The 21,596-nt window shown below is 43.0% G+C and overlaps 1 long non-coding RNA gene across 1 annotated transcript; it reads right to left on the reverse strand.

Annotated features, from left to right (window-relative positions):
- Positions 1-18,185: 18,185 nt before the first annotated feature.
- Positions 18,186-20,422, reverse strand: LOC117833544 (uncharacterized). Its single transcript, XR_004635491.2, has 2 exons — positions 18,671-20,422; positions 18,186-18,548 (listed from the first exon to the last, which is right to left on the reverse strand). It is a non-coding gene; the product is annotated as an uncharacterized lncRNA (long non-coding RNA).
- Between the last annotated feature and the right edge of the window lie 1,174 nt (positions 20,423-21,596).

Genomic DNA, 21,596 nt, shown 5'->3' on the forward strand with positions numbered 1-21,596 from the left:
TTATCTCTGTTTAAAGTTGTCTCGTGACTAAAAGTGGAGTACCATGGTAGGCTAGATTGGGGGAGGTTTAGTTCCGATTGTAAATACCAAACGGGACTAAAGCCCCCTAGTCCCAGTTGTAACTATTGGAATTTTCACACCGACAGCGCCCCCCTTTTTTCCCAGTTGGAAACTCCAACCGGGACAAAAGGATTACTCCTGGTTGGTAATACCAATCGGGACAAAAGGCTCACCCTTTTGTCCCGGTTGGAGTTTCTACCCGGGACAAAATTATCAACTAGGATAAAAGGGGATGTTTTATCTCGGTTGAAAACTCTAACCGGAACAAAATACCCCCCTCCCTCGTTCTACACACCCCCTCCACTGTTCTTATCTCTTCTCTCTCTCGCTCCCTTCATCCTCTCACTCGCACAAGTCCTCTCATGTTCCTCTCCTCCATGCACATGGGAGATAGTGTTCCCCTCCTCCTCCTATCCCTTCGGCGCGGGTGGCCACCCCCTCCCCATGCTGCCCCTCCCCTTCCCCCTTTGCTTGTTCCTCGTTGCTAGTGAGGAGCAGCAGTGGGGTGAGGGAGGGCGGCGGTAGGGGGAGCCGACGGCAGTGCAGGGCAGAGCGAGCAGCGGGCAATGGCATGGCGGCGGCGGCAGGATGTTGTGGCACGTGGGTAGTGGCGGCTATGGTGGCACCAGGGTAGCGGGAGGTGGCTGAGGGCCAAGGTGAGCATGTAGCGCGACCGAGGCAAGGGGGCGAGGCATTTTTATATTTTTTGAAATTTTTTAGTCCTGGTTGGTGTTACCAACCGGGACTAAAGGGGTCTTTAATACCAGATGCCAGATGGATGATATGGGACTAAAGGACCTCCTTTTGTCTCAAAAAGTATATCCCGGATGGTTTTTAGAGAGGTTTGGCTCCTACCAACCGAGACTAACAGTGAGTTTTTCACTGGTGTCCAATCGGGACTAAGAATTTGGGACTAAAGATCTGCACCTTTACTCCTAGTTATTCCACCCGGTACTAAAAACACATGTTTAGTCTTGCTTGATATTACTATTTGAGACATGGTCTTTAGTCTTGGTTGGGAAAACTGAGATCTAAAGGTCCGATTTTCCAACTAGGACTAAGAATTCAGGACTAAAGATTCGGACTTTTAGTCTCGGTTATTTCACCCACGACAAAAAACACCTCTTTATTCCCGGGACTAAAGCGGCTGCCATGGCAGGTGCAGCCCTCACCTCTTTTTATCTCGGTTATATCAACCGGGACTAAATGGTTTTGTAAAAAAATAAAAATAAAAATCCCTGAGGGGACCCCCACGTCGCAAGTCACAAGTCACACGATTTTTCACGCGAAATATGCACGTGCACGATCCGTGGGATTCAAACCCACAACCTCAAACCTCGCGCGTAGCTTCCTTGCCATTCCACATACACAACACATCTGATTATATAGGGGATGCAAGCCTTCTGTATTAACACGTGAGGGACCCTTTTATCCTAGTTAGAAATACCAAACGGGATAAAAGGGTCCGAGGGCTTTAGTCTTTCTCCAGCCACACATGGGGGACCCTTTTTTATTCCGGTTGGAAACACCAACCGGGATAAAAGACCCCTTTTATCCCGGTTGGTACTCGGGATAAAAAGGGTCCGAGGACTTTAGTCTTTTTTCAGCCACACATGGGGAACCCTTTTATTCCGGTTGCAAACACCAACCGGGATAAAAGACCCCCTTTTATCTCGGTTGGTGTCGTGGGATTTAGTCCCAGGTGGTAACACCAACTGGGATTAAAGGGTGTCATTTAGTCCTGGTTGGTCTTACCACATGGGACTAAAGGGTCCCCCACAGGTGGCTGATTTTTTCACCCGGGACTAAAGGGTTCCCCATGGGTGGCTGATTATTGACCCGGGGTAAAAGGGAGCCTTTAGTCCCGGTTGCAAATACCAACCGGGAGTAAATTCCAGCCTACCTTGGCGTACCCCTTTTCTCCCGGGCCTACTTTTAACCGGGATAAAAGGGAGCGTGTCGAAAGTCAGTTCTCTACTAGTGTTCACGAGTGGCTGATTATTGACCCGGGACAAAAGGTCGCCTTTAGCCCCGGTTGCAAGTACGAACCGGGAGTATACCGTGGCATACCCCTTTTCTTCCAGACCTGCTTTAAACTGGGACAAGAAGGGGCGCATCAAAAGTCAGTTTTCTACCTGTGTTCGTTTGCGTGCATGATTCAGCCTATTTATATATGTGACAGAATCGGGACCTTCTTCATCCAATTTCAAAAATAAAATTTGTCCTGGGTTCCTGTGATATCTTTTGTTGGCCTCCCTCACACCCGAGTGAAATCAATTGACCCCACATTTGAATTTTTGTTGGCCTTCAGATCAACATTGGACGGCTGCCAGTCATCTTCCTCCTCCAGCCTTCTTCCTCTAAAGTTCCTGTACTGCACCTCTATAGGCTACCTTTTTATTTATTCTAAATATTGAGGTATATGAGTCTTGTGTGTCTTTTATATTGTGCCCTTTTACTGTACTATTGTTAAATAAAAATAATTAATGTGTGTGTAACACCCCCTAAATCACATAATCGATTTGTAATGGCTTAAATGCATGCAATTGCTTGAGGACAGCGTCTCCTGTTAACCATTCAGCGTAAATAGGCCGCCGTTGAGACATCCTTGTCTTGACTGACTTGTGAAGCTGCCAAAGTCTGTCGGTCTATGCCCCCACACGTGACGAGCCACATCCTGTGCCAGTTGATCGATTGATGCTTGTCTATCGAAGATGCAATAATTGGAGCTCGAGGACAAGATTCTCATTTCGATGACCAAGTGCTCAAAAACTTATCGTTGTGAACACTATTTGAAAAATGATCTTTAGTTCCTGTTGAAAAAACTCACATATCTCGGTTTTCCCAATCAAGACTAATGATCCGGACCATTAGTCTTGGGTATTTCACAAGGTACTAAAGACACGTGTTTAATCTCGGTTAGTATTACTATTTGAGAGGTGGCCTTTAATCCCGGTGGGAGAACATCAAAAATCTCGGTTTTCCCGAGCAGCACTAAGAATTCGGGACGAAAGTCCCGATATTTCACATGTGACTAAAAACACCCCTTTAGTGCAGGTTCATAATATAAACCGGAACTAAATCATTTTCCGAAAAAAAAATCTCGCGAAGCAACCACACACACATTGCACGACTGATAGTATGTCTCTGTCGGTGAGTCCGAGTCGAACAAGACGACGGCAGATTCGTTTGTCTAGTGGGCCTCATTGATGTTGCCACCGGGAGCGCTAGCCGTCCGGGCTCCCTTTGCCGCTGTTGAGAGCTCCCTGTTTTGACTGACTGGTGAAGCTGCCAAATTTTGTCGGTCTATGCCCGCACAAGTGACAAGCCACATCCCGTGCGAGTTGATCGACTGATGCTTGTCCATCGAAGATGCAATAATTGGCGCTTGAGGACAGGATTCTCATTTGGACTACCAAGCCGGACACAGTCGTGCTCCAATACTTATCGTTGTGAACATTATTTGAGAAATGACGTTCGGTTCCGGTTGAAAACCTCAAAGATCTAAGTTTTTTTAACTAGTACAAAATTCACCTTCCATCCACCCTCTTTTATCTCTGTTTAAAGTTGTCTCGTGACTAAAAGTGGTGTACCATGGTAGGCTAGATTGGGGGAGGTTTAGTTCCGATTGTAAATATCAAACGGGACTAAAGCCCCCTAGTCCCAGTTGTAACTATTGGAATTTTCACACCGACAGCGCCCCCCTTTTTTCCCAGTTGGAAACTCCAACCGGGACAAAATGATTACTCCTGGTTGGTAATACCAATCGGGACAAAAGGCTCACCCTTTTGTCCCGGTTGGAGTTTCTACCTGGGACAAAATTATCAACTAGGATAAAAGGGGATATTTTATCTCGGTTGAAAACTCTAACCGGAACAAAATACCCCCCTCCCTCGTTCTACACACCCCCTCCACTGTTCTTATCTCTTCTCTCTCTCGCTCCCTTCATCCTCTCACTCGCACAAGTCCTCTCATGTTCCTCTCCTCCATGCACATGGGAGATAGTGTTCCCCTCCTCCTCCTATCCCTTCGGCGCGGGTGGCCACCCCCTCCCCATGCTGCCCCTCCCCTTCCCCCTTTGCTTGTTCCTCATTGCTAGTGAGGAGCAGCAGTGGGGCGAGGGAGGGCGGCGGTAGCGGGAGCCGACGGCAGTGCAGGGCAGAGCGAGCAGCGGGCAATGGCATGGCGGCGGCGGCAGGATGTTGTGGCACGTGGGTAGTGGCGGCCATGGTGGCACCAGGGTAGCGGGAAGTGGCTGAGGGCCAAGGCGAGCATGTAGCGCGACCGAGGCAAGGGGGCGAGGTATTTTTATTTTTTTTGAAATTTTTTAGTCCTGGTTGGTGTTACCAACTGGGACTAAAGGGGGCCTTTAGTCCCAGGTGCCAGATGGACGATCTGGGACTAAAAGACCATCTTTTGTCTCAAAAAGTATATCCCGGATGGTTTTTAGAGAGGTTTGGCTCCTACCAACCGAGACTAAAAGTAACTTTTTCACTGGTGTCCCAATCGGGACTAAGAATTTGGGACTAAAGATCTGCACCTTTACTCCTAGTTATTCCACCCGGTACTAAAAACACATATTTAGTCTTGGTTGATATTACTATTTGAGACATATTCTTTAGTCCTGGTTGGGAAAACTGAAATCTAAAGGTCCGATTTTCCAACTAGGACTAAGAATTCAGGACTAAAGATTCGGGCTTTTAGTCTCGGTTATTTCACCCACGACAAAAAACACCTCTTTATTCCTGGGACTAAAGGGGCTGCCACGGCAGGTGCAGCCCTCACCTCCTTTTATCTCGGTTATATCAACCGGGACTAAATGGTTTTGTAAAAAAAATACAAATAAAAATCCCCGAGGGGACCCCCACGTCGCAAGTCACAAGTCACATGATTTTTCACGCGAAATATGCACGTGCACGATCCGTGGGATTCAAACCCACAACCTCAAACCTCGCGCGTAGCTTCCTTGCCATTCCACATACACAACACATCTGATTATATAGGGGATGCAAGCCTTCTGTATTAACACGTGAGGGACCCTTTTATCCTAGTTAGAAATATCAAACGGGATAAAAGGGTCCGAGGGCTTTAGTCTTTCTCCAGCCACACATGGGGGACCCTTTTTTATTCCGGTTGGAAACACCAACCGGGATAAAAGACCCCTTTTATCTCGGTTGGTACCCGGGATAAAAAGGGTCCGAGGACTTTAGTCTTTTTTCAGCCACACATGGGGAACCCTTTTATTCCGGTTGCAAACACCAACCGGGATAAAAGACCCTCTTTTATCTCGGTTGGTGGCGTGGGATTTAGTCCCAGGTGGTAACACCAACTGGGATTAAAGGGTGTCATTTAGTCCTGGTTGGTCTTACCACATGGGACTAAAGGGTCCCCCACAGGTGGCTGATTTTTTCACCCGGGACTAAAGGGTTGCCCATGGGTGGCTGATTATTGACCCGGGGTAAAAGGGAGCCTTTAGTCCCGGTTGCAAATACCAACCGGGAGTAAATTCCAGCCTACCTTGGCGTACCCCTTTTCTCCCGGGCCTACTTTTAACCGGGATAAAAGGGAGCGTATCGAAAGTCAGTTCTCTACTAGTGTTCACGAGTGGCTGATTATTGACCCGGGACAAAAGGTCGCCTTTAGCCCCGGTTGCAAGTACGAACCGGGAGTATACCGTGGCATACCCCTTTTCTTCCAGACCTGCTTTAAACTGGGACAAGAAGGGGCGCATCAAAAGTCAGTTTTCTACCTGTGTTCGTTTGCGTGCATGATTCAGCCTATTTATATATGTGACAGAATCGGGACCTTCTTCATCCAATTTCAAAAATAAAATTTGTCCTGGGTTCCTGTGATATCTTTTGTTGGCCTCCCTCACACCCGAGTGAAATCAATTGACCCCACATTTGAATTTTTGTTGGCCTTCAGATCAACATTGGACGGCTGCCAGTCATCTTCCTCCTCCAGCCTTCTTCCTCTAAAGTTCCTGTACTGCACCTCTATAGGCTACCTTTTTATTTATTCTAAATATTGAGGTATATGAGTCTTGTGTGTCTTTTATATTGTGCCCTTTTACTGTACTATTGTTAAATAAAAATAATTAATGTGTGTGTAACACCCCCTAAATCACATAATCGATTTGTAATGGCTTAAATGCATGCAATTGCTTGAGGACAGCGTCTCCTGTTAACCATTCAGCGTAAATAGGCCGCCGTTGAGACATCCTTGTCTTGACTGACTTGTGAAGCTGCCAAAGTCTGTCGGTCTATGCCCCCACACGTGACGAGCCACATCCTGTGCCAGTTGATCGATTGATGCTTGTCTATCGAAGATGCAATAATTGGAGCTCGAGGACAAGATTCTCATTTCGATGACCAAGTGCTCAAAAACTTATCGTTGTGAACACTATTTGAAAAATGATCTTTAGTTCCTGTTGAAAAAACTCACATATCTCGGTTTTCCCAATCAAGACTAATGATCCGGACCATTAGTCTTGGGTATTTCACCAGGTACTAAAGACACGTGTTTAATCTCGGTTAGTATTACTATTTGAGAGGTGGCCTTTAATCCCAGTGGGAGAACGTCAAAAATCTCGGTTTTCCCGAGCAGCACTAAGAATTCGGGACGAAAGTCCCGATATTTCACATGTGACTAAAACCATCCCTTTAGTGCAGGTTCATAATATAAACCGGAACTAAATCATTTTCCGAAAAAAAAATCTCGCGAAGCAACCACACACACATTGCACGACTGAGAGTATGTCTCTGTCGGTGAGTCCGAGTCGAACAAGACGACGGCAGATTCGTTTGTCTAGTGGGCCTCATTGATGTTGCCACCGGGAGCGCTAGCCGTCCGGGCTCTGAGGTGACCTTTGTACGTCTGACAAGGGAGTCTTCATGGAGCCTCCCTTTGCCGCCGTTGAGACATCCCTGTCTTGAGTGACTGGTGAAGCTGCTAAAGTCTGTCGGTCTATGCCCGCACAAGTGACAAGCCACATCTCGTGCCAGTTGATCGACTGATGCTTGCCCATCGAAGATGCAATAATTGGCGCTTGAGGACAGGATTCTCATTTGGATTACCAAGCAGGACACAATCGTGCTCAAATACTTATCGTTGTGAACACTATTTGAGAAATGTGGTTTAGTTCCGGTTGAAAATCCTCAAAGATCTCAGTTTTTCCCACAGGTAGAGAACTCACCTTCCATCTTTCCTTTTTGTCCCGCTTAAAAATTATCACATGACAATTTTTTTTAATTTTAACCTTTTTTAAAAAAGGTTTTGCCACGCGGATTGGTACGACCAAAAGGGTCACCGGATGGAAATATGTGTAGGGAGGGTTTATTTTTAAAATTATTTTTAAAAAAGGTTAAAATTAAAAAAAAATTCTCCCATGACTAAAAGTGGTGCACCACGGTAGGCCAGATTGGGGGAGGTTTAGTCCCGGTTGTAAATACCAACCAGAACTAAAGCCCCCCTTCCTTTAGTCTCGGTTGTAACTATTGAAATTTTCGCACCGACTGTGCCCCCTTTTGTCCCGGTTGGAAACTCCAACTAGGACAAAAGGATTACTCCCGATTGGTAATTCCAACCGGAACAATAGGGTGAGGATTTTGTCCCAGTTGAAGTTTCTTATCGGGACAAAATTATCAACCACGACAAAAGGGGGTCTTTTATCCTATTTGGGAACTCTAACCAGGACAAATACCCCCCTCCCTCGTTCTGCAAGACCCCTTCCATCGGCCTTATCTCTTCTCTCTCTCTCACTCCCTTCCTCCCCTCACGTGTACAAGTCCTCTCATGTTCCTCTCTTCCATGCACACAAGAGATAGCATTCCCCTCCTCCTCTCCTTTCTGCTCCTCCTCTCGTTCCTCCAAGCGGGATATAGTAGTGCTCAAATACTCATCGTTGGGAATACTATTTGAAAAATGACCTTTAGTTCCAGTTGAAAAAACCTAAAAAATCTCGATTTTTCCGACCGAGACTAAGAATTCGGGACTAAAGATTTGAACCTTTAGTCCCGAATAATCCACCCAGTACTAAAAACTTCTATTTAGTCATGGTTGGTATTACAATTTGAGAAATAGCCTTTAGTCCGGGTTCGAAAACATCAAAGATCTCGGGTTTCCAAATCAGGATTAAGAATTCGAGACTAAAGATCCGGACCTTTAGTCCCGGTTATTCCACCTAAGACTAAAGACCACTATCAGAAAAATGACCTCTCGTCCCTGGTGTTTGTACCGGTCACATTTGGAACCGGTACTAATGTTAGCATTAGTACCGTTTCAACGGATATTTCTTGGAGCATGCTCCGAGGACCCCTTTAGTACTGGTTGGGGACAACAATGGATATTAAAGGGTGCACATTAGTATCGATTGCTACCACTAACCGGTACTAGTGCTCCACGCACCCTCTAGTACCGGTTGGGGTCACCAACCAATACTAAAGGGTACCCTCTAGTATTGGTTGCTTCCCCAACCCGGTACTAGTACTAAAGGGGTATATACTTAGAAAATTTAGATTAAGTATTTTAATTTATTTTCTTATACTTCGAAAGAAAAATTAGATTAAGTATTTCAATTCATATGCTTATACTTTGAAAACGAATCCAAATGTATATACTTAGAAAAATTTAAGTTTTTCAATTCATTTTCTTATACTTCAAAAACCAATCCATGTGTATATACTTAGAAAAATTAGATTAAGAATTTCAATTCATTTTTTATACTTCAAAAACCAATCCAAGTGTATATACTTGGAAAAATTAGATAAGTATTTCAATTCATATGCTTATACTTCGAAAACAAATCCATGTGTATATATTTAGAAAAATTAGATTAAGTATTTCAATTTATTTTCTTATACTTCAAAAACCAATCCATGTGTATATACTTAGAAAAATTAGATTAAGTATTTAAATTTATATGCTTATAGTTTAAAAACCGTTCCATATGTATATACTTAGAAAAATTAGATTAAGTATTTCAATTCATATGCTTGTACTTAAAAAAAGTTTCAATTGTTCAAAAAATTTTAGAATAAGTATTTCTAAAAACTTCTGGAAGAGGTCGCAAATACTGCGGGGGAGTTTCATAATGACGAATATCAACCTGTACTCATGAGGGCACCCCCCTCCGTGTGGTGTGGGAGGCCCTTTAGTACTAGTTGCTATCCCAAACCGGTACTAAAGGGTACCCTTTAGTACCTGTTTTTTAAACCGGTACTACAGGTTTCCCCTCTAGTATTGGATTGCCAGTACCGTTTGTAAACTCGGTACTAGAGGAGGGTTTGGAACCGGTACTAGAGGAGGTTTGGGGTCGGACAAGATGAATGGTTGAGTTATTTGTGGGCCTCATTGATTGTGCCACCAGGCGAGCTAGCTGTCCGAGCTCCGAGGTGACCATTGTATGTCTGGCAAGGGAGTCTTCGTGGAGCCTCCCTTTGCCGCTGTTGAGAGCTCCTTGTCTTGACTGACTGGTGAAGCTGCCAAAGTTTGTCAGTCTATGCCCGCACAAGTGACGAGCTATACATCCCGTGCCGGCCAGTTGATCAACTGATGATTGTCTATCGAAGATGCAATAATTGGTGCTTGAGGACAAGATTCTCATTTGGATGACCAAGCGAGATACAGTCATGCTCAAATACTTATCGTTGTGAACACTATTTGAGAAATGACCTTCAGTTTTGGGTGAAAAACCTCAAAGATCTCAGTTTTCTCATCTGAATCTAAGAATTGGGTACTAAAGATCCGAACTTAGTCCCGATTATTCCACCTAGTACTAAAGACACCTTTTTAATCCTAAAGACACCTTTTTAATCCTGATTAGTATTACTATTTGAGAAATGACCTTTAGTTCCGGTTCGAAAACCTAAAAGATTTCGATTTTCCCAACCAAGACTAAAAATTCTAGACTAAAGATCCTGACCTTTAGTCCTGGTTATTCCACCTGGGACTAAAAATACCTCTTTAGTTCCGATTGTTGATACCAACTGGAACTAAATGATTTTATGCAAAAAAAAATATTAGAAATTCCCGCAAAGCAACGGCAAACATTGCACGACTGAGAATACGTGTCAGTTGGTGAGCCCGAGTCGGACAAGACGACAATAGACTCATTTGTCTAGTGGGCCTTATTGTTGCTGCCACCGGGCGCGCTAGCCGTCCGAGCTCCGAGGTGACCCTTTTTATGTCTGGCAAGGGAGTCTATCAGAAGCTAGCTGTGCCCACGCGTGTGGTTAGTATGGTCTCCATGGAATTGCTTGGATGGGAAAGGAAATCGATCTTCGTGGAGCCTCCATTTGCTTTGGAATGCCCATCACACGATGCACAACGCCTATCTTATCTCTCCCAAAAAGAAACACATATATTTGGTCAAGCAATGCAGATAGTACATCATATAGACATACATACATTCATCTTTATATAAACATACGCACTCACACTATATCCCTACAAGTACCTCCAGAAACTAGGCCGATGAAGTAATCATAGGAGGCTCTATTGATGAATATGTCACCTACAATTGAAAGTGTAAAACGCTGTAAATACGAGCACCCATGTGGCGTAGGGGACTCCCAAAGAGGCATGTTTCACCACTAGCAATTGTAGAAAAAATGCAAGGAAAATATGAACCCTGATAACATTAACATATTTCCTTTCTATCTGATGACATATATTTTGAGAAAATAAAGATTAGGTGAGTACGTGGAATATTTATAAAATTGTAAGTTTGATCAACTATTTATGAATTAGTACATACGGACTTACTGCAAATTTAGCATAACTACGTTCTTCACGATGGAATTGGCCTACCTGAATTCAATCTTCTGAATTATCATGGTGTTCATATTTACATAAATTATTCTTTCTGTGGTAAGTGACGTGTCCATGGATATAACAGCCCTATATTATGGGTGTCTATATACAAGTGTCTACATCCATATTATATTTTGAAAAAAATGCATACCACTTATTGTCAAGACTTATTTGAAAAGGGAGCCAAAAGCATACTTATATTAGACTTTTCTCCCATCACACTGCTGGGGAAAGCGCCTTAGTACCGGTTCCAAACCCCCTTTTAGTACTAGTTGTGTAACTGGTATTGCTACTTCAGTAGTAAAGGGGGGCCTTTAGTACTAGGTCAAATAACCAATACTAAAGGGGTATAAAAAAAATCCCACTGGCCCGAGCCGCACCCCGCCGCCACCCTTGCCCCCACCGCCACTCTAGCTTCCCACCACTGCCCTTGCCCCATCGCCACCCTTGCCTCCTGCCACCTCCATTGCCCACGTCGCCGCCCTTAGGCCCTATGCCCCCGCCGGGTGCTTTGCCCCTCGTCGGCGGTCCAACCAAGTGAGACGAATGGAGGGAGAGGGGGAGAGGGACACACCTGGATCCATATCCACACCTGCCGTCACCCGTAGCCATGTCCGTCGTCGCTCGCAGTCGCACCTGTCATCGTGGCCTGCAACCCTCGCTCGCCATCACCTCTGCCCACGGCACTGGACCTCACCATGTGCACCACCGCCTCACCTCATCCCACCACTGCACATCACTGCCGCTCTCGATTACCATCGCATTGTTCTGCGAGGCTATTTTTAATTTAAAATCTTCCTCAGTGAAAGAGATGGGCATATGCGCCCACTCTGGCATGGCTGGAGACCCATCATTTATAATCGCATTCACTTGCCTGAAGTAATCTCTCTTTTGTCTTTTGTTGTCAAACTCAAGGGAAGATCCTCTGGCAATTGGCATTATCTTGCCAAAGGTTGGTAGGGCATTTGGGTTATCCTCCTGATGCTTGTGTTGCTGTAAGCGTGATACTTTTCCCTATCATCCTGAGTCACATGAGTAGCAGGAATCACACAGGTAGCATCCTGAGTGATTTCCCAAACCCCTACTCCCTTACTATTTAGATGGGCTTTCATGTGGGTTTTCCAATACCAATAGTCAGAGCCAGCAAAGTAAGGTGCAACAGTCGAGGAAGAACGCTCGCCATAGTGGGTTTTGAATTCGATTAGTGTATTGAGAAACCTTAACCGGCTCGGATACCAATTGCAGGACTGAACCAGCGACCAGAGGGGGGGGTGAATGAGAGCCTAAAAAATTCTTTCATAGAATTAGGCCTCTATCCCAAAATCAAGCCTCAAATCCAGGCAAGCGGAATACGAGAGATCCACAAGTCAACTAGGTGACTGGGTGTCTATAGTAATGGTTACTAGACACAGTGGGATCCTAAAGAACCAACTAAGCAAAGCACTCAGCAACACACCTCAAAAAATAGCACAGACTTCAACAAATCTGCGAAGCCTAGACGGATGGTCCGCTGCACTGGGGCAGATAGTCTGGCCCTAGGGGCGGACGATCCGGATCTGTCAGACAGAAACGCTCAAGCAAAATGCACGATCACCAAATCGCCTGAAACTCGATCAAATTGGATCCAACTGTCACCAAATTTTAAACAAAGTATGACAAGACATTGGAGAAGCTACTCCTAAGAGATCATTGCTTGAAGATTTGTCAAACAATGGGAAAATCAAATCTATCAAAGAACACCACTTTTTCACCCTCAAAACTAGAATCGCCCTGATCTATGAACTCGGGAGGTTTCAGATGAATTCCTTTGGTGGAAGTATTCACCTCACATCCTAGTTCATATCCAAACAATCGGTTTGACACAAACACACCCTAGAAATCACGAATCAACCAAAAACATTAGTGGGGAAAAGAGGAAGAAAATAAGAACGCGAAGAACACAAATGAGAATTGCACAAAGACTTCATCTCCCAAATCCCGGAGGATACGAGGAGGTTAGGGCCTCCATTCCCGCAGCAAACTTTGGTTCAATACAAGGATTCGGTGTTCAAATCATTCGAGGACCTCTAGAGAGATTAGAGAGGGAGAGGAACTAAGCTCTAATCTAAGGATAATGAAGCACTAAGCTAGCAATGAAGGAGATGCTAATGAAGTGCTCAAGAGATGCTGAACCATTCAGTCCCCTATCTCTATCTATAGACTTGGACTAGTTACTAAACTACCCCTATAGCTATTAGTAAGATAACTACCCACGCAGGGCATTTTGGTTCTAGTTTTTCTGTGACCATCGGACGGACACACCGCCTTCACGACTTTGCTTCGCCTTGAAGCAACCTTCGCGATGGCGCCACGTGCCCTCCTTCTCGAAGCTCCAGCCGCACCGGTCTCGCCCCCGGTCTTGAGGCCCAAACCGGCAAACATGCCTACGCGGTGGTTTTGAGGCCCAACCCACCCAAACCATCCATCTTCGCTTGGCCACCACGCGACCTCCTCGATGTCGACGCGTGTTCGGCCTCCGCCAAGCCTCTCGCTTGACTCAACCAACGCCATCTCCATCCTGCCATGTTCTCCCATCGTTCAATGCACCATGTGGACCGCCCATGACTCCGTCCGGACTCCTCAGGTCCATCGGTTCAAGCCTACTCTCGTTCATCCTTTACCGCCCTTGGTCCATTGGCATGAACCTTTCACTTGACCTTCACCGCATGCTGTCGGTCGCCACACCACATCCAACACCTGCACGACACAGACCAAGAGCAACATCATTCTATCACAACGTTGTCAATCACTCATCATCCAATGGTGACCACCATTGGTCCTTAGTTTTGCTGTGAGGGTTGATTACCCTTGATTGACATCACTTGTTGAGCTAGGTATGAGTGGTGTTGCTGCGAGTGGTTATACCCCTGTGGAGAAGAAAGGCATGGGTAATCTCAGAGTGTGCATTAATAGAGCTACTCCTAAAGATGAATATCCTATGCCTATAGCCGATGTGCTTATTAATGCTTCTTTTGGGCATAGATCAATTATTAGCTTTCCTGATAGTAATGCTAAACATAATCAAATCTTTATGGCCAAAGTTGATATATCCAAAATGGTTTTTGTATGTCTAGGATTTGTTGGTCTATTTGAGTGGGTTGTTATGACTTTCGGTTTGAAAAATGCTAGTGCTACTTACCAAAGAGATATGAATATTATTTTTCATGATTTGCTTGGAGTAGTGTTGTTGTAAAATCGGCTGGATTAGAATCTCATTTGGTTGATTTGTGAAAATGCATCGGTATGGCTTAAAAATGAATCCACACTAGTGTGCTTTTGGTGTAGCGGCTAGGAAGTTCTTGGGCTTCATAGTGCATGAGAATGGCATAGAGATAGATCCTAAAAATATTGAAGCCATTATAAAATTACAAGCTCCTACTTGCAAGAAAGAGTTGCAGAAATTCTTGGGCAAGGTGAATTATTTGAGAAGGTTCATTTGTAACTTGTCCAAGGAGGTGAATGCTTTTACTCCTTTATTTCGGTTGAAGAATGAAGCTGAATTTACTGGGGGGGCAAAACAGCAAGAAGCTTTTGAAGAAATCAAGCATTATTTGTCTTCACCGCCCATTCTTCAAGCACCTAAGCATGGAGTTCCTTTCAAATTATATGTGGCGGCTAAAGATGGTGTTATTGGGGCTATTTTGACTCAAGAAACTGAAGGCAAGGAGTATGTGGTTACATATGTGAGTAGAAGATTATTGGATGCCAAAACAAGGTACACATTTATTGAAAAGTTATGCTTATCATTGTGGCATTATTTGTTATCAAATACTTGCATAGTGGCATGTCAAACCGATGTAATAAAATACATGTTGCATAGACCCATTTTGAGTGGTAGAATTGGCAAATGGGCTTATGCTCTCATTGAAATCAATAAAAGGTCAAATTGTAGCCGATTTTATTGTTGAACATAGAATTAATGAACAACTTGATTTAAATGTCGGTTATGTTACATTTACCCTTTGGAGATTGCATTTGATGGATTGGTTTGCAAAAGCGGTTGTGGTGTTGTTGTCATTCTTATTTCACCAAACGGGACTATTTTTGAAGCTCTTAACCGATTGGATTATAATTGCACTAATAATCAAACTCAATATGAAACTCTTTTGTTCGGTTTGGAAATTTTGCATGAGATGGGTGTGAAACATGTGGAAGCTTATGCTGATTCTTTACTGGTGGTATAGCAAGTGTCTAAGGCATGCCAATGTTTAGATGGGTTTCCAAATGGTTATCTTGATAAATGTTTAGATATTATATCTTGCTTGGATGAATTTTCCATTTATCATGTACCAAGGGAAGAGAATCCGAGGGCTAATGCTTTGGCACAGTAAGCGTCTGGCTATAATGTTCAGAAAAGAATTTTTCAGGAAAGAAAGCCGACGTTTTACAAGGCCGAGGGTTATGTCCTGGAGGAGCCGGTCCAACCGCCTCCCCAAACCGGTCTGACTGTCAAGATGGCCGGTCTAACCGATCTGTCTGCTAAAAATCCCACTTCGGCCATTGAGTGTTCCAAAAACATTAAGGATGAAGTGGATAACCGGAGAAAACCTCTTATTGATCATTTATAGAATCCAAAGTGCTCGGTTGAAAGAAAATTCCGATGGTGGGCTTTCAAGTTCACTTTAGTTGATGGTGAATTGATCATCGAGCGGCTGAGGGTTTACTTTTGAAATGGTTGGATTCTAGTCAAGCTAAATTAGCTATGGTAGAGGTTCATGAAGGTATTTGTGGTACACATCAATAGGCTCGCATGATTAAGTGGCTCCTTAGGTGAGCTTGCTTTTATTTGCCTAATATGGTAGCCGATTGTTTTTTGTACGACAAAGGATGTGAAGAGTGTCAAAAGTTTGGGGATGTTCAATTGGTGCCCGCTGCGTCAATGCATCCGATCATCAAGTCGTGGCATGTTTAGGGGTGGGGATTGGATTTTGTTGGCAAGATTCATCCTTCTTCATCAAAGGGACATTGTTTTGTGATTGTGGCTACTGATTACTTCACCAAGTGAGCCGAGGAAATTCCCCTTAAAAACATGACACATCGGGAGGTAATTGAGTTTATTACGGAACATATAATACATTGGTTTGGCATTCCACAAACTTTGACTATGGATCAAGGGACTTCATTCATATCAAAAGAGGAGCGTGAATTTGTTAAATCCTATGGTATTAAATTCCTCAATTCATATCCTTGTTATGCTCAAGCTAATGGTCAAGCTGAGTCTAGCAATAAGATTTTGATTAAGCTCATCAAGAAGAAGATAGAGGAGAATTATAGAAGATGGCATGATGTATTATTTGAAGCTTTATGTGCTCATCGCATCTCTAGACACGGTGCTACTAAAGTTACTCCTTTTGAGCTTGCATATGGTCAAGAAGTCATTTTGCCCGTTGAGGTGAATCTATGCGCATATAGGGTAGCCAAGCTAAATTATCTTGATTTTGATACTTATCATGCTTTGATGATGGATAACATTGATGAAGTGATCGACAAGCGATTGGAGGCTTTGGAGGAAATTGAGAAAGATAAGATTCGAGTGGCTAGAGCATATAACAAGAAGGTAAAAGCTAAATATTTTCAAGTTGGTGATTTTGTTTGGAAGACAATTCTACCTATAGTAACCAAAAGCAACAAGTTTTGTAAATGATCTCCAAGTTAGGAAGGGTCGTACAATATTGTAAGCGTGCTTCAGGGGAATTCCTATATGGTGGAGACGTTGCAAGGATTCTAGTTGCCTAGAGCTCTGAATGGGAGGTACTTGAACAAGTACTATCCAAGTGTGTGGCAAGATGCTTGATGCAATATGGCTGGTATTTTAAAAATCTCGCCCTTAGAATGAATGGCCGGTGTGTCTCATCGCCCTTAGGCTTTTTTTTGACATGCAATGCTTTACCAAAAAAATAGTGGGGGATGTGTTGGAGCCCAAAAATGGTAGCAAGCTGATCAAGCTAAGACTAGCCGGTCAGACTAGTTTCTCTAAGCGGTCTGACCAGTCTGGGCCTCTGTAGCCGGTCTGGCATGTCCAACCAGTTTGGCCGGTAGGCTTGGCTAGTCTGACTGGTCACCCCCAAGTTTGAGTAGATTTGAGGAGTCCTGGTAGAATTAGAGTTGTAACAGAATTTCCTTGCGGGAAAAGACCTCCCACCTTATAAAAATAAAGGGCCCTGGCTAATTGAGGGCTACACCCAATCGACAAATACTTTTATCTACTTGTTATCTCCAAACCCTAGCTTTTCCAACCCCATTGCTTTCCTCTGTTTCGACGACGGTTGAGGATATTTTGAGTGGCTTGCCGATCATAGAGCAACCCTAGGCGCACCATCCCTGATGGGGTCCCTCCCGGGGTGGTATTTGTAGGTTTTCGCAGCGCTTCTATGTAGACTGTTCTGACCGGCCTACCTAACCAGTCTAACCGGCCAGGGGCAGTAGCTCCAATGAGGAGAGTTCTATTCACCGCGTGATCTAGCACACTCGTGTGTTGGCCAGAAAAAGCACCAACACAGTTGTTCCATTTACCCATGTCCGTAGAAGCATATAACTAACTGTTAGATCTGCTCCAAAGCCTTGAAAACCCGCCCACAAAACTAAAGATTATGATTGCTGGACCTATATATGGGGCTCCCCTCTGTTCTCGTCCACTATATTTTACAAGAACTTGATAGGCCACAAGATGACCCACTTGGTTTTTTATTGGTTATGGAAGTCCTCTTGTCAGCACAAACATAAAGTTTTTTTTGTTGCTGCTCAAGGACAGGTTAGGCATCGTGAATCTACTTTGAAGAAGAAACATGGATCTTCCATCATACGACTGTGTTTTGCTCTCATGCAATTGACGAATCCTTGATTCATCTCTTTAGTTCCTTGGTTGCCCCTTTGCACACTGCTAGGGAAAGTTTCTTCAGTACTGGTTCGTAACCCACCTTTAGGAACGGTTGTGCAACCAGTATTGCTAGTTCAGTACTAAAGGGGAGCCTTTAGTACTGAGTCAAATAACCGGTACTAAAGGAGGGCCTTTAGTAGTAGTTGTTTATACCAACTGGTACTAAATTGGGTGCCACATCGGACGTGCTAGAGACCAATTTAGTATACCAACCGTTACTAAATGCTTTTTTTCTATTTTTTTCCTTCCCATTTTCTTTTTTGTTTCTTTGTTCTATATTGGTATTATTTCCTTTACGTGTACTAGTTATAATATGCTAATATATATCTATAATATTACATTTGAGGTCTTAGAGGGAACCACTTCTGATAATAGTTCAAATACATAAGAGAAGTCATTACTTAAGTTCGTACATCATTACTTAAGCTCTAGAGAAAGGTTCAGACACATGAGGAAAGGGTACATCCATGCATGATACATATTTCATTCTCCTAAATGCTTCCTTAGATATGAAACATAGTTTATGTCTCCAATCTTAAGTCTAGAACTTCATCAATATAAGCTCGAGCATGAATTAGTGCACTCTCTAGCACTTCAGAATGACGGTCACATGAACTACCATTAATCTCGAACAATGGAGGCATCGTCACTTGAAATGGCCTGTAGAAAGCGAGATGAGCCTAGAGCTTCAAATCTCTGGTATCGGGTTTCCATCACTGTAACTATAATTCAACACTTCCAAGGCTTGCTCCAGAATCACCTGAAAACTCATTGCCACAGAGGTTTTATGAAAGATATCCTAAAAGAAGAGAATAAAGTGATGAAATATAAAAGATGTAACATAATTAAAGATAAAAGGATGATTAGATATATATTCCAGACCATATCGTGTTGATTCTGCTGACATAGCCTCTTAGCAGTTCTAGTCATATTGCTTTCTCCCTCCTCAAGCGCCTTTATTTTGAAATATGAGAAGTTTGGCACAAAGTACCCATGATCCTTAAGTTGTTGCAGGCATGCCTCCACAGTGGTCCTTTCAAAAGTTGTCACACCTGGTTTAAAAAAAACCAAGTGCTGCCTATATGTATGTCAGGATCAAGTTTCATATATATAGTGGCATCATTAGTGTATAACAGCAACAGTATCACGTAAAAAGATACAAATAAAGACTTACGAGACTATCAGAGATACACATCTTAAACCCTGGAAACGGAGGCTACAAACTTCACAAGCAATCGACTAGGGGTTGCGTACGCCTAGAACTCAGCACCATCTTCATAACAAACTTGATAGCAGCTTCTTCTTCTAAGCAACGTTGGTTATATCAAGGGTGAGCACATGTCGTACTCAACAAGTGTGCGGAAAATATGAATGCAAGGCTTAATCAAGGAAAGGCTGACTGGTTGACAGCATTAAGCATTTTTAGTTGGTCAAATTTTATCAGCACCTGATTACTAAGGTATAAGTATATACCAACCCACAATTAACATAAGCATAAGCTATAAGCATATGGCACAACCATAACCACAATTTAAGTCCATGCTCAAGCATAATAATCATGTGCGGGTCCAGGCCGTTCTTAACCGTGAGCACGGCTGATCGATCCGTTTTACACTATGCAGAGGTTGCACATCTTTACCCACAAGTCGAGTAAAATTTTAGAAGACCTTTGGACCCAACCATGTTGTGCTGATCAGGCACTCATCACACTACTGATGTGTGACTGCATAGGGACGCTACGAGGCTTTTACAAAGATTTGTTAGTAAGTGGTAACCTGGTAAGGTTTCGGTGTCTGACGTGCATAAACCTCCCTAGTGGGTATAGTATCTTAGAGAAGCCCACTTCCCAAGAGGAAGTGGTTATACAATGACTTAGTGCCCCCTCTTGCCCCTTTCAGGTAAGATTACCCCAAACTAGAGTTTCTAATTAATTAGCTAAGATGAGAGCCATGATAGTTCTTGTGGTTGCACTATTTTCCTGGGTGGTTCTCCATGTTTCCATTAAGCATAATGATCTTATCTTAGTGAAAGGTATAGCATAAATAAAATAGGTTTAATCATTGATTTCATTAGAACCACCACATCCCAAGTAAAGCAACTGAGCATAGCTACCCAATAGAGAGATAAACCCAGGTTGACAAGGGATGATCATAAAAACTAGGCAAACCTTAATAGGACCCATCAAATTAAATACAAGCATATGCAACCGTGATTAAATAAAGTTATTGGGATAAAAGCACAAGGACACACTTGCCTTTCTCCAACGAAAAATTTCTCTTACTACTCTTCAGCTCTTGCTCTCTTGAAACTCTGAATTTTCAAATCTTGCGAACAGCAATCCTTCTACTTGAAGCAATCATCGGCACAAACAAACAAGCAAACAAATAAGTACAACTAAGAACAACACACCAGTCAAAGAAAAAGCTTTAAAAGAGCGTAATAAAGGATAAGGCTTGATTTTAAGATTACGCAAATGTGAAAAACGCTGAGAATGGAACTATGGTTGAAAAGATAAAGCTATCCAGAGATTTGAATTCTAAAAGAAAAGACAAGAGCTACATGCTGCATTTATTTTACTTGAGAAAAACAACGTAAAGATATTTTAGAGAAATATCCCTAGTTAGAATTAATCAAGTCGTATTTATATTTACATATGAAAAGATGATGTAAAACTTAGTCCAATTTTATTTATAAATATTACATTTTATGCAAACCAAACATTTAATTTAAAAATAAGGTACATGTAAACATCTAAGCACATAGCTTTATGATTCGGGTTGAACTAACCAAATTAAAATTTAAAAACATATTTATATTCATATTAGTTGAATTAACATTTAATTATGAAAACTCGAGATATAACCTATGTAACACTTAATTGAATAAACATTAATCAAATTAAATTTAATTTATGAAAAGCCGAGGTATATTTCTAATTGGCTTTTAATTGGAAGAATTATTTAGATAAACGTTACTCAAATTAACTTCAGTTTATGAAAGACCCATATATAACCTAATATGCTTTTATTTAGGAAAGTATAAGGAGTAGGTATTAATCAAATTGATGTTTATTATGAAAAGCGGTGTATAACTCTGAGTAGATTTTATTTAGAGAAGAAACACGCTTATCAGGCATTAATCAATTTAATATCAAATTTATTTTCAAAAAATTTATGAAGGCAAACATAATGACTAACGTGTAATTTATGTTGTTATGAATCTAACGCAACTTGAAGTGATTAAAATATAGAACCTATGAGCTAAACAAGGTTGCAAGAATCTAGTCGTAATTAACCATATACCTCAGGGGTTAGCAAGGAAGATTTGTGAGACACAAATAATAGTGCTCCCAAATAGATTTATGCTCAGGGATAGATCTTCAAACGAGGATGGTTTGGGCTCGGTTGCAGGGACCTATCTTCCCTAGGGGGTTATTTGTAGATTGCCTAGATACAAAGATCGTTTGAGAAATTACCAAGTCCTTTATAGGTCAAACAGCAAAAGTGCCACCTCATCTTTAACCTCCAGCCGATTTTTGCATCAGCCCATGGCCAAGCCGGTCCTGCCGATGGTGGCGACCGGGGCCAGGGCAACTCGTGCGGCTGTGGTGTGGCTATGCTGCCCAGTCGAAGACACTCGGCGCGCAAGCCAGGGGTACAGGATACAGGCGTTGATTGAAGGCTCAGGATCCAAGCGATGGGGCCCCTCTGGCGACGAAACTGGGATGGCGAACGGCAGTGGGTGCACATCTAGGCGTCGCAAAGCTCATGGCGTCCTCCTCTGCTCAGACGGGCGATGGTCGCGATGA

This window comes from Setaria viridis, chromosome 8 (assembly GCF_005286985.2).
Source record: "Setaria viridis chromosome 8, Setaria_viridis_v4.0, whole genome shotgun sequence".
In the NCBI taxonomy this organism is placed as follows: domain Eukaryota; kingdom Viridiplantae; phylum Streptophyta; class Magnoliopsida; order Poales; family Poaceae; genus Setaria; species Setaria viridis.